Here is a 13,772-nt window from a genome sequence, read left to right as displayed (position 1 = left end):
TTATATCATTTATAATAATATTTAAGAAAAGGCAGCTTGCAATTGAATAAACACACAAGAATTGTAATTTTGATAACGTTTATTATTACTGCGTTGACAGCGACCAGATCATTATAAAAATTGCCGCAAAATTCTTCACATTTTATGGCTTTGCTAGAATAGTTGTATAAAATGTAAATGTGAAGTTCATATGTGAAACACAATTGCTGTTATTTACGGAAACGCAATGACACCCTTTATATATTTATTAAAGTTGTACAAAAATAAAGGTTCTGTCAGGAATTATAGATTAATGTTACAAAACATACATGTTTTGTGTGATTATATATCTAAAATAATCTCTTTCCTTTTTGATATCTATTTACAACCTAAACCTTCACCAACTGGACAAATATTATATACGAACGATAAATAAATTAAATGTTATTTCCTCAATTTATATTTTTATGCGATTTCACATTTGGTTTTATTTGTGTTAAATGTTTGGCAGATTAATAATTCATTTTATAAAACTGTCTTGAATGTAGATTTTTATGTACAAACATACATGATTGTTTTATACATTTTGAGTAAGCATGTTCATTCATGACTTGTTCGTATCTACTTAATGTTATGTACTTCATGTTCTAGATTATTATGTATATGAAACCTTTGACTGGAAAAAACGCGAATACAAAATTTTGTTCAACATTTCCAAGGGCTTTTTTATATAAAGAGTAAAGACGCATTTGGCTTTGCTAGGAAATAGAGGAATAATAGTTGACCTCACTCCTCAGTCAAACCGGCCATCAGTTGCTTGACGGTGAACGTTTAAAGTGACTGAAATATTTTTTTAACTATTGAAATTTCACAAATATTAAGAGATCCATGTCCCTACCCGCAGAAACGGTCAAAGTCATATCCAGGGCCCTCTCTTTAATTTTGGGTAACTTTTTGGAGGGAGAACGGGTCGAAAAATGGTTACTTGAACTCTAGTCACTTCTTAAATAAAAACATTTCAGATGTGTAGAGTGCATGAAGATACTGCGCCATTCTTACCTGTCAAATCTCTATTTACAAGACAAATCATTGACTTATTCGTGGTGTGTGTGTGTGTGTGTGTGCGTGTGTGTGTGTGAGTGTGAGGTGGGGGTGGGGGGTGTTGGCTCATTTAGATGCTTCGATAGACCCATGATGACACGTCTGAACTCTTATGTTCAACGAGTTTTTCTAAAAAAAATATTTGTCCAATTTCTGAAACACAATATTTCATTAAATATAAAAGAAATATCTTTTCAATAACTATACTCGCAATATTTATATCATTTTAACTAGCAGTTCGAATTATAAAATGCCACCATGTTTATAAATCGTTTTCGTACAACATTTTGTTAAACAGATAATAGATAACACAATGAAAATGACAAACTTTTGTATTTTATTATAAGGGGGCCAATAAACGTTTGTTAGATGAATGTTTTGTTTTGAAATTTTACAAATATATAACGTAACACTAAACATCTTTTTAGAATTTACCAACTAGAAGAATATTCTCAGGGACTGGACATATACTAATATTCCATTCCATGTTTACTTGTAAATACGTTTAAACACTGAGATATTTAAAAAAACAAATCATATAAAGTCTTTAGATTGTTCCAGACACTGATATCACCCCCTCGTAATATGATGTAAAATAGAACTATCTAATGTATCAAAGCTCTACACTGTTACGGAATTACATCGGTGGGATGTGATGTGTCGGTTATTACCCAACAGAAAAGTTAATTATGTCATTCGCGGTACAGAAACTGTTTCTGTACATTAAATCGGGTACGTTGACGTAAATGAACATATACAAAGCAGAATATTTTAGATTGTCGAGATGCTTATAACCAAAATTATGTTAAAAGTAAGAACATAAATACTAACTTATGAAACGATTTTGTGTATAGCTTAGAAGCACGGATGGTGGATTTCCTTTCCACCACCGTCCACGAATAGGCTCAGTCAAAGCGAGACTGCAACATTTTAAATTTTGTCATGTTCAGTCACATGTAGAACTTTCCCTTTTCTATTTTGACCAAATACATTATTGGAATAATACAATTGCAATTACATACCGAAAAATGTGTAATATGTTTTTGGAAATTTAATATATTTATTCATTAAATGAAAGAAAAAATTTCAAAGCATTGCACACACGTATTCATAACTGTAAAATGAAATAAAGCACCAATTTCGAAAAATGTATATTTTCCTCCATGTATTTATTTTAAGCAAAATATAACATTTCCTGTATTTTAATCATATGCAGGTTAGATCTCTTGAAGAGATAGTAGATCTCTGAAAGAGATCCAGGTTGGCAATTTCACGCCCCGGTTTGATTTTATGAACGGCGATTTTGAAGGCAAATGTTGACGGATTGCTTTCAGCTAAACATCATTTGAAAGACGGAAATTTTATTTTAAAGGTACTCACATAACGGTTCATAATTATATCTAAAATTTAAATATTTCATCTAAAACATACATGAGCAGTTTTGGTATTCGGCCTTTCCGTGTTCAACTTCCGGTCTGTCAGGAGTGAATGATCCGTAGGCATTGCCTAGCAACAATTTAAGAATCTTTGCATCACGTAAGTTATGGGTGAACATGGTAATTGTTCAGTCGATCCAAAATTACGAAATGGGAAATGTCATTCATGGCGCAAAAAACACAAACAAACATAAAACAACAACAACAACAACAACAATAACAAAAAAAAAAAAAATGAAAAAGAAATTCAATTCTATTAAATGTACCTTAAAGAATCTACAAATAATCTTTGAATCTTAATACTGGTGCCCAAGTGGTGAATTGTTTAATGAATATATTTTACACATGCAAACAGAATTAATATTTCTACATATTAGCCGCGATGTGTAAACAATGCTGAAACCACTGCATTTTCCTAGTATTATGTGATGTCATTTGCTATAACTTACGACAGAAGTTAAATGAAAAAATGAGGTTCGACAAAGTGTTTTTGTACATAACTGTAATGTCCAATGAATAGTGTTACGATTACTTAACATATATATATCTCTTATTCAAATCCGTAATTTTGAAGTTTTTACACACCAGTTTTCAGGACGCCAATACCGCCAGTGCATTTTCCAAAACTTTACATGAACTCCAGACGATCACAATTCAGATTGTTCTCCAGTAAGTAAGTCTAAATGCGTTTACTAGTACTTAAAATAAGCCTTTCCTCTTTGATTTCTCATATATAGAAGAAGTATGTATATCTCTTTTTTATGTAATAAAGCACCTTAAAACTTTAATATGCCATGAAACGCACGTACACGTTTGCGACAACAGACATCATTTGGGTAAACCGTGGGTACCCTTCAAGTCGCAAAGCATGAGATTCGGAACTATTCTATCATGCCATTAAAAAGATTCCGGCGGCACAAATAGCAATACTTTCGATATATAAATAACGTAGGTATGACACAAAATATTACTTACGTGTAAGCGCATTTATTCAGCGGTGTGTTCTAGTAACACTATCGTAGGAAAATAATATCTGAAAAGAACAACCAGTAGTATAATTTCCTGTATCGTGAAAGATAGGCTTTGCCAAAACCTACATGTAACTGAAATATAAGTAGTAATATTAAGCTGTCCCTTGACAGATTTTAATATAGATCTTTAAATTTGAAACCCTACAAAATTAGTTTTTAGTTTTGAACAGCTAGCATTCTATCATCAAAATGAGGCGTGTCGAGAAAGTCGAAAAACATTCAGAACGATCAATCACTGTGTTCCATAAACCACAAAGCAGAGCCTCATCATCTTCAAGCTGTAATGACGTCACGAATAATACGTCACAATTCTTGAAACCGTTGGGGTTTTCCAAAGTAAACAAAAGTTTCTTTGGCTGTAATCGGCTCGGGATGTTTGCAGGTAGTCTTTATTTAATTTTTCAATCACGTTTGTTTTTTGGTAAGAATTGTAAATGATGAATTAATGTGTTTTTTTTGAAAGTTTTACAATCGGAAACTGGATAAGATATGATGGACTACCAGAACGGCGATTTTGATAGTGTTACTTAGCTGGTAAATTGAACGACTTTAATATCTTTTTTGTTAGTTGTGCTCAGCGTAACATAAGATGAATGATTTTTCTTTCATTTGAAAGTTTGTTTACATTGATAATTGAGATGCTGTTCGAGTTATCAGCTGGTATAAAATGACTAAAAAATACGCGATTTACTTGCCAACCTGTACTATTTCATAGTATATTAGGTGGGTGGAATATGATAATGCATATATCTATTTATAAAGAGCTTCAAGCGACTATGATTTAATAAAGACGGCATTTTAATAAAACAATCTTTCCTAAATATTCAACAAAAATTGCTACGATAGAAATATCTCTGTTACCTAATTCATGTATAAATTCATCCTATTTTTCAAATGACTAAACATGATTTATTCTAATAGATGTCAAATTTACATCATTGGTACTTTCAATCAATAGCACTTAACCTGATACTGTCCATGGTACATAATACATAATAATAATAATAAATCGAAAAATAAACTATTAAAAAATGCAATTTAAAACATTTTAGGAAAGTGTGAAATCAAATTATACTGGCAATTTTCAAACAGATGTTATACAGTTTTATTTGAATTTTCCATATTTATCATTCTATCAGTAATGGACAGAAAATGGCAAAAAATTAGTAATATTGTACTACATACAACTATGGAATAGATTAACTGATGATACGTTTACACAAATTGTGTTAATTAAAAATCGTCATTATTTATCTTATGAAGCTATGTTTTTAGCAGTAGAAATACATAATTATAAAATTTTAGCTGTGCGAAATTTCAATGAAGTTTTACAATACACTTTCTGTATATATACATGAAACATTTTTATATAAAATAGCATTTCGATCATAGTACTAAAATACAACACCAAGACCTACGCTTCCAACTGATAGACGTTATTATATATTCAAGAAATGAAATTATTTTTTTTTCGGTGTTCATGCGAAATGAACGACAGAATAGGATCGGCAAATCAATGAATCGCGCTAGCGATTAATGTCTATTTTGTATTTACATTATATTTCCTTTCCTTTTGTAAACTATATAATATTATGAATTGCATATAATTTGTAGCATTTAGCATTGAAATCAGCTTCCCGGCCATTCTGTTCACCAGACGGAACAACTGCGACGTCATCTAAGGAATGTTCTCCTTGACTATACGCGGACGTCGTCACTAAGCAGTGATGACGTAACTTTCGCGCCTTTCCTTTTGCTGTTCATATGAATGGAATAGAATAGGGCGAATGTAAATATTCTCAATTAAACATTATTTGGCTGTCTAGAACTTAGGTACTATTTTGAGGAATTACTATTTCTAATGGCAACAAAAATTAGTAAGCAATATGTCTGAAAGACGAAGCAACACTAGTAATTAGGTTATTGATTCTCTACATTTTTTATTCAAGAAATATTAATATTTATCAATAATCAGTTATCAACTCTGTAAAAAATAAGTCATTAAAACGGTACACAACGGCAATATTGAATTACTGACTGACCGTGTATTTCAACACTTATATGTATTCATTAATTTATACTCTAAACTCGCGCTGTTGTACTCCGATATATAAAATTATTGAAATATATGGCTTATTTTACAACTCTGCCCTTATAACCACTGCCTTTAATATTATTGTATTATGTCTCAATTTTTAGATTTGATTAACTTATATGGATAGTTCTATTATGTAACCGGTCATTTCGTTTCTAGCGATATGAATAATTCCATTTAAAAATGCAAAGTGTGTCTGAATTTAAATTCCAAGCCCGGATAGTGTTAGTTCGTAAAGTGAGCGGAGGACATATTTTCCGTATTAATGTTCTTGTGTTGGTTGTTTGTTTGATGTTATTTCACCTTTTGTTTTCTATTTGAAACGACGCTCTTTTTTGTACTTAAATATGAGCAGTAAATTAAAAGAATAAAATATTATGTCGAGTATGCCGATATTTATTCTTAAAAAAGCAATTAAAATTGGGTCCTGACTGCAAAAATAAAATGATATTCACACATTTTCGTACAATGATGAAATAATACAACTATCGCAATTACTTGCAAAATCCTTTTAAGTCAAAACTGAATTAAGACGCAGGAATATTACATATACTGTGTAAAACAGCGTGCAGACCCTTACCCGAATAGTACCAAAATTCCAAATGGTTCCATATCCTTATTTCGTCATTGCTAGACGAAATGTAGACATTCATATAAGCAAAACTTTCGTTAATTTAAGATGCAGATTTATTAGATATCTGACAAAAATATATACTTTAAAACTAGACCTTTAGAATAAAAAAGATATATCAATCTTATGTTGGCAGTGTTTTCGGGAAGGTTTCTGTTCCTCAACCAATAAATGTATATTGCATTAAGAACAGACTGGACATATAAAGATATTTAAAATCATACACGGAATTATCAATATAATCTAAGTAACAAATACATATATATTAAGAATAAAAAAAAACAAAATACTTCTCTTTCATTTATTGTTATATATGTAGACACACTTATGAGCCATTCACGGCGGAACTAGTTTGTGATTTTTCTATTAAAATTTAAGAAAATCCAAGCAAGTGTGTGAAGTCATTTTATATTTTTACGATATATATATACACATGTATAAAATGAATAAGACAAATACTGAAAATAGTTTACCTTATTCAAAACTTCATTACAGTGTTATAAGTAATTAACACGTGTTGGCACAAGAATTTACATAAATGAGACAAGAAAATGGTAGATTAGGATTGCTGATACAATTTCGATTTTGCAATTTGTGTGCATACTAGAATTTTATCCATCGACTTACATTGTATTAATCTGATACCATAACTTTAGTGTGTTAAGGAATTATCACATCGGGATTACAACTGTGGTTTGCCGCTAAGGACGTGGGGCGTTACCTCATTGCACTCCTTTATTTGTTCATTTTTTCTCGATATGTTTGATAATGTCTATTTATCTATTGATTTGTATTTTACGGCAGCGCGATGCTATCAGGCAATATATCTCCGAATTATCATGTTTCAAGGTTTATTCGGCAAATTCGGCATTATACGTGCATACAAATATAAAAAGAATATGGCAGGCATATTAAAAAACAATACAATACAGATATAAATATATAGTGCGAAAACAAAATAAAAGGGTATGCATACAATAAACAAACGTTTAAATTACAAAAGTATGTCAGGATACATCCAAACAAACAGAACATATATAACAATTTTTGTGAAATTATGTGGTATCATTTTTATTAAACTTAGCTATTTTAACAAATAGCTTAGCATTTTTGAAGACATAAAATTATTATATTTCTGAATAGTGGGCCATTGTGTATTACCAAGGTGCTTCTTTCTAATGTCTGTATATTTACTACAACAAAGAATGAAATGATAGTCTGACTCCACATCATTTTGGTTACATATCTTACATAGTCTGTTACTTCTATCTATATTATTATATCTACCCGTCTCAATTTCCAGCCGATGTAAACTCAACCTCATGCAAGTACACACCTTTCGTAAATCAGTTTTTTTTTTTAATTTCACAATATAATCCTCAAAACAGAATGACGTTTTATATTTACAGTAACTTTCTAATTTAGGCATAACATTTATAGATCCAGTCCATTCTTGAATGAATTGATCATACAATCTGTTTTTCAACAACGGGAAATAGTTCATATTATTATTAAAGCTCATGCGTATATCAGTGTAACCAAAGTGATCTATAATAGAGTTAATTTAATTTGACCAACAAATACCGTTAATAGTTCTACATTGGTCACGATAAATATCATATAAAGCAGAATTAGGGTTCTTCATGATCTTTTACCAAAATTTCATGCTCTTATTTTACAAACAACAGGAAAAGGTAGTACCCTTAATTCGCCGTACACCGCATAAGTTGGGGTCTGTCTTTTAACACCCAAGAGGTATTTACAAAACCGAACATGTAACTTGTCAATTTCTTTTAACTTGTAGACACCCCAAACTTCTGCGCCATATAGTAAAATAGGTAGGACCATTGAATTAAATAAAAATGTTTACATCCATGTCCACACGATCAAATAAGGACAGAAGATTAAAATAAGCTCTAAGAGCTTGATCATGTAGAAGCTTAACAGCATCTCTGAAAGTTCCTGTACGTGTAAATGTAATTCCTAAATAAATAAAACTGTCAACAATTTCAACTTTTTTTATCATTTATGAAATAATCTACGTTATGACTGCATTTCCGTTTCTCAAAAATAAGACTTTAGTCTTGTTTATGTTAATTTCTAAGAATAGTGCCATAGTCTCTCAGTTTGTGCTTGCAGACTATTTGGGTCAGTTGTGAATAAAAACAAAATCGTCTGCAAATGAAATAAGATAGTTTGACAATAAATCTAAATCATTCTCAGTCAAAGAATCCATATCAAGATTATCAACTATATCATTTACAAGAAGAATAAACATTATCGGTGACAAGGGTTCACCTTGTTTTAAGCCGATAGTGACATTGAAAAACATCTTCATAGAGCTTGACATACGTACACATGACTGAACATTGTTATATATTGACTTAATCATTCTGATCATCTTGCGACTTATACCTGATTTAATAAGTTTCTCCCATGATGCCTCACGGTTGACAGTATCTATCAAAAGCACGTTTATAATCTACAAATATACACCATAACTTGGAATTATTACCTAAAAACGTTTGAATGACAGCATGTAAAAGAAAAATTGCATCAGAAGTACAGTGACCATCTCGAAAATCGAACTGAGAATCGTTAAAAACTTGTTCACTCTCACACCATTTGTTAATTCTGTTTCCCAGTAAGAATGTTTAGCTTTTCTCTTAGCTTTGGCAAAATTGGACCTACAAGTTAGAAAATTATTAACCTCAGAATTATCTAACAACATATTTCGTTTTGCATTTAAAAATCACCTTGAGCAATTCTACAGTCATGATTAAATCAAACAGTTTTCTTTATCACTTGCCAATGTACTCACACACGCCTTCTGATTTCAGTGTTAGGAGCTGCATTTCTTGAACATGTCTATGCCCGTTTGATATAATTATGTATTTCTTGTTTCTTTTCAGGTTTTGAAATAATTGATACTAGAATGGAACCTTTGAAAGCTGTGCTTGTATATTTCAAGGGTGGAGAAAAAACAACCAATATGCACGACATCTTTTTCAAATGGCTATTAGAAAAGGTTACATCAATTTATTTCACCTGGCAATTATTTGCTATTGATCAGAACTCAAAATATCGGTTTTGGTATGAAATATTGCATTCTTATACTATGTACTCAAACAGGATTAAATTTTCAATACAATTAGGAATATACATATAGAGTATGAGTATAACTATTTGTGAGAAGGTTTTATTATAAAATATAATATGTATTCAAATTGAATTTAATTTTTCAACGGAGTTTGAAATATACATAGATCTAGTGAAGGAATATAATTATTTGTGAGCAGGTTTTATTATAATTATTGTTGAGTATTCAAACTGGATTAAATTGGAATATACGTGAAGGAATGTAACTATTTGTGATATTCAGGTCGGATTTTCAACAAAATTGGCAATATGCAAGGATAATTTTCAATATAATTTGGAATATACATAGACGTAGTGAAGAAATGTAATTATTGGTGATATTCTAACCTGGTTTAATTTTAAGTACAATTAGAAATATTCATACATATAGTGAAGGTATATAATTATTGACGATGTCAATGTTTAATACAAGTTGGATATAAATTGGATTTTGCATAGCTATAGGAAAGGAAAATCATTATCGGTGAGTAAGTTTATTCTATTTATCGATATCATATTATACTTAAATCTGATATTCTCAAAACTTTAGGAATAAACATTTAAAATCATTAATGGCCCTAAGTTTCAATCATTATATAAAGTATACCACAGATATACCATTATCTATCTAGGTAATAGACTTAAAGATCAAATAGGGAAAAACTTTGCAGAATAAATGCATTTGGAGTACTAAGAAGATCATCTTGGATTGAAAGTAATAGGACAGGCCTTTACTGAATGTAAAACAAGAAAACTGCATTTTTGTTAAAGTATTTATAGCGTTAAGAAGAATCATATATTAACGGTTAAAAATACATGTTTGTTCGGCTCTTTATTTTCAATCTGCATTGTTGTATTCACATAACATTCATTAAACAGAAAGAAAAGGAATAAAAGAAATGAAACAGAGAAAATACTTATAGTACTAATGAAAATTTTGTTAAACGATCAAATTATCTGCCAATATTTTAAGGTCTTTTGTTCTTAAGTTAAAATGTATGAATAATTTTGTCATTTAACTTGTTTTCACTTTTATATGTATGTATAGATATAACATTGCTGTGGTTTATTTTTGCTATGCAAATAATAGACAAACAGATAAATAACGTTCCATAATCAGAAATAGTGTTTTTCACAAATCAAGATTTTGGGTTTTGTCGTAATTAAATGTTTTTGTTTTCATCTGATTGTATGTTATGGGTGCCGATTTTTCTGTAGGGTTTAGTCTTTTAAGTCTCCAAGTTACATTTGAAACAAGAAGGCCTGCTTTTATTGAGGACTGTTCGAAAATCTTTGTATGAGTACTGGATACGTCTTTTCTCAAACAAACAAGTTGAAGAAATAATAAACAACCATAAAGAAATGATCAACTATATGTTTTTAGTTTTTATTCAAAAGCATAGCCAAGACATTTTTATATCTACTTATGTATGCAAAGACCTACAATAATTTAGATGGTTGATATATATCACGTACCGTTACCTTAGATTTTACAAAATACAATTGCCAGAAGAATCAAACCAATCTAAATTTATATTTCAGAATATGCTAATCATAATGGAAAAGACATAAGATTCCAAATATATGCAGCCATTGTTCTTAAAAATACGAGTAAACTACTGCGATCAACACTTAAGAAATCCGTTCCGGAATATTTTACTTGAGGAGTATTTTGGCAACATGAAATGATAACGTGACCTATATCTTAATTGATTGTTTGCAGCAAAGATATTACTTTCAGGGTGTCTCGAGTTGTTGAATTTTGCATGATTTGTAAAAGTGGCTAATAAGAAATTATCATGTTCCGGAAAACTTGTTGTCACGAACACGTATATCATGAAACTGTCTCAAAAAAAAAAAAAAAACACTTGGAAATAAAATAAGAATCATATAATTTTTACATTTATGGCTGCAGAAATAAGTCCAAGCAAATATATTTCATGTTCCAAGCAAGTGCATTGTTGATTGAAATTTAGTTTTCTTTCCAGAATGCATAAAGCATTTGGGGTCCGACTAGGCTCTTTAGCTTAACAATTAAATATGTTGGTTAAAAAAATCTGTAATTAATAGATGATGTCCCTGGATGTGATCTTGATTGACAGGACAACAAAAGCAAAAGCAAACATTTCATTTTATTGAACATTACCATTCATTCCTAAGTGAAAATTTTTTTAGGGGAAATTTGTTTAATTCAAAAGTATTTACCGCGAAAACAAATCGAAAGATGTAGCTTTGAATTTCATAAATAAGTAGCAATACTATGGTACTAAGATCTTTTATGTGAAGAAACGGGTAGGCAATGTTTATACAAAATAGCAAACTTTGCTATTTCCCTTCAGTATGTATCTTTTTAAAAGAATATGATAATTTAGATTAAATGAAATCAACCTTTATGTCAATAGGCTTAGGCAATCTTATTTCATCGAATGCCCTGATAATTATTTACCTCAAAGCAACAGTTCTGAAAGAAATGAATCGTGCGTAGAAAACAACTTTTACAAAACGGTGTTTAAACTATTTCCACCATCTTGAATTTAGAATGACCTTTATTTTAGGTGTGAAAAAATGAATTAAAACTTTCAAATGCAACTGTTTTATTATACCAACACAGCGCAGTTTGCACACACAACCTAAGCAAAAATAGTTATACAAGAATTTAAAACTGAAATTTGGAAATAAACAAAATAGATATTTTATCTGTAGATTTCCTAATTTTCGCACTTTCCTGACGTTGTTATCATTTGTAACCCTATAATACTTCTAACTCTAAATCTTAACTGAGACTTTTTATCAGTGCCATAAGTTTCTCTTTCCATTATGATAATTAATTTTATCACTGTTAGTAATAGTTTTTACTAAATCGTCCTGCTGTCATAAGATTAATGAAATAAGTGTAAAAATCATACAAACTGAATCCCTGGGAGAAAAAAAAGCTATATAAAGACAACAGAAAGTAAAATATATATTACAATGCAATAACAATAAAACCATAAAACACATATCACTTGTAATAAGTGGGGTAACATGCCTTTTTATGATCCAGCTTGAAACAACACTGACCGGGTATTGCTTACCTCTAGGCATGTAATATACAATGAAATTAAAAGGGTGTTAAAACATTTGATGCAATTAAATTATTTTATGTTAATTTAAAACGAAAAATAAATAATAACTAAATTGATAACGCAGTTTTCAAACGAATAATCAAAATATGTACCAAAACAGGTATTAAGTCGAAATGAACAGACAAAAGGATAAGGTCTCTTACACTTTAACTATATAATATGATTTTTAAAACAAATTTGATCTTCCATAACATAGCCTTGATGAACTAATAATGCTGTATTTCTTTCAATAGTTTGTTCTGTATTCATAAATTAAAGCAATTTGATTTTTATCGTCAAGTTATATATATATCATGTGGATTTAAGGAAAATACATGTAAAAACAGTAAAAGCTGGTTATTTTTTTATACACTTTTTACGCAACATGATTATGAATATATCTAAATGTATATCGCTTCTTGCAACATTTTCGTTTATTTCGTGTTGGGCGATCTGTGGTTATCCACTTTTACTATGTCTTGTATGTTCATTCATCACCACAGAACAGTTTTAAGTAATCCAGTTCAACAGAAACAATTTTTGAAAATTTCAAGTTTCATTAGCAAAATTAAAGCTAAAAATATTTAAAACATCACGTGTCTCAAGAAAAACTTTCTTGTATAGGCTTTAAGCTATAACAATTTGTATGCAACCCAGATGCTAGCAGACGACAATATGTTCCGTAACCGCTTCCGAGTACTTACAGAAAACCACGACAAAAGTCGGAATATTTGAAGAAATGCTCACTGTACTCACTAAAATGCAAAAAGGTCCAAGGAAGCCATTATAACATTGTAAACAAATAATACATAACAAAAATTGAATACTTTATCTACATGTTCAGGGGTACCATTTGGTTCGATTTTTTACGGAAAATATCACCTATTTTATCTGTTATATTTGAATAATTCAATTATTTTGCCCTGCTTTCTACGAAATCTATATGAACTGAGGTGGTGTTTGAAGATAAAATGACCTACCAAACATTTAAATATTAAAAGAAAATGTTCGTAAGATCCGGAAAAAAAAACTTGAATGTATGTACTTTTTAATAACTATTTTAAAGATTCATGAATGACAAAAGTTAGTTCAAAGTTTCAGTTAATAACTAGGATAATTATCGTACTTAACAGAACTAAACTTATCTCAGGGGCCTCCGTGGCCGAGTGGTTAAGGTCGCTGACTTCAAATCACTTGCCCCTCATCGATGTGGGTTCGAGCCTCACTCCGGGCGTTGAATTCTTCATGTGAGGAAGC

The 13,772-nt window shown here is 30.3% G+C and overlaps 1 long non-coding RNA gene across 1 annotated transcript in view; it reads left to right on the top strand.

Annotated features, from left to right (window-relative positions):
* The window catches only part of LOC123563087 (uncharacterized), a 43,907-nt gene extending 31,119 nt beyond the window's left edge, over positions 1-12,788 (top strand). Inside the window, exon 3 of the long non-coding RNA XR_008368056.1 lies at positions 9,186-12,788. This is a non-coding gene — a long non-coding RNA (uncharacterized LOC123563087). The remainder of the gene's footprint in view (positions 1-9,185) is intronic.
* The last annotated feature ends 984 nt before the right edge of the window (positions 12,789-13,772 follow it).

This window comes from Mercenaria mercenaria, chromosome 2 (assembly GCF_021730395.1).
Source record: "Mercenaria mercenaria strain notata chromosome 2, MADL_Memer_1, whole genome shotgun sequence".
NCBI classification, from domain to species: domain Eukaryota; kingdom Metazoa; phylum Mollusca; class Bivalvia; order Venerida; family Veneridae; genus Mercenaria; species Mercenaria mercenaria.
This window is presented reverse-complemented; position numbering and strand designations above follow the sequence as displayed.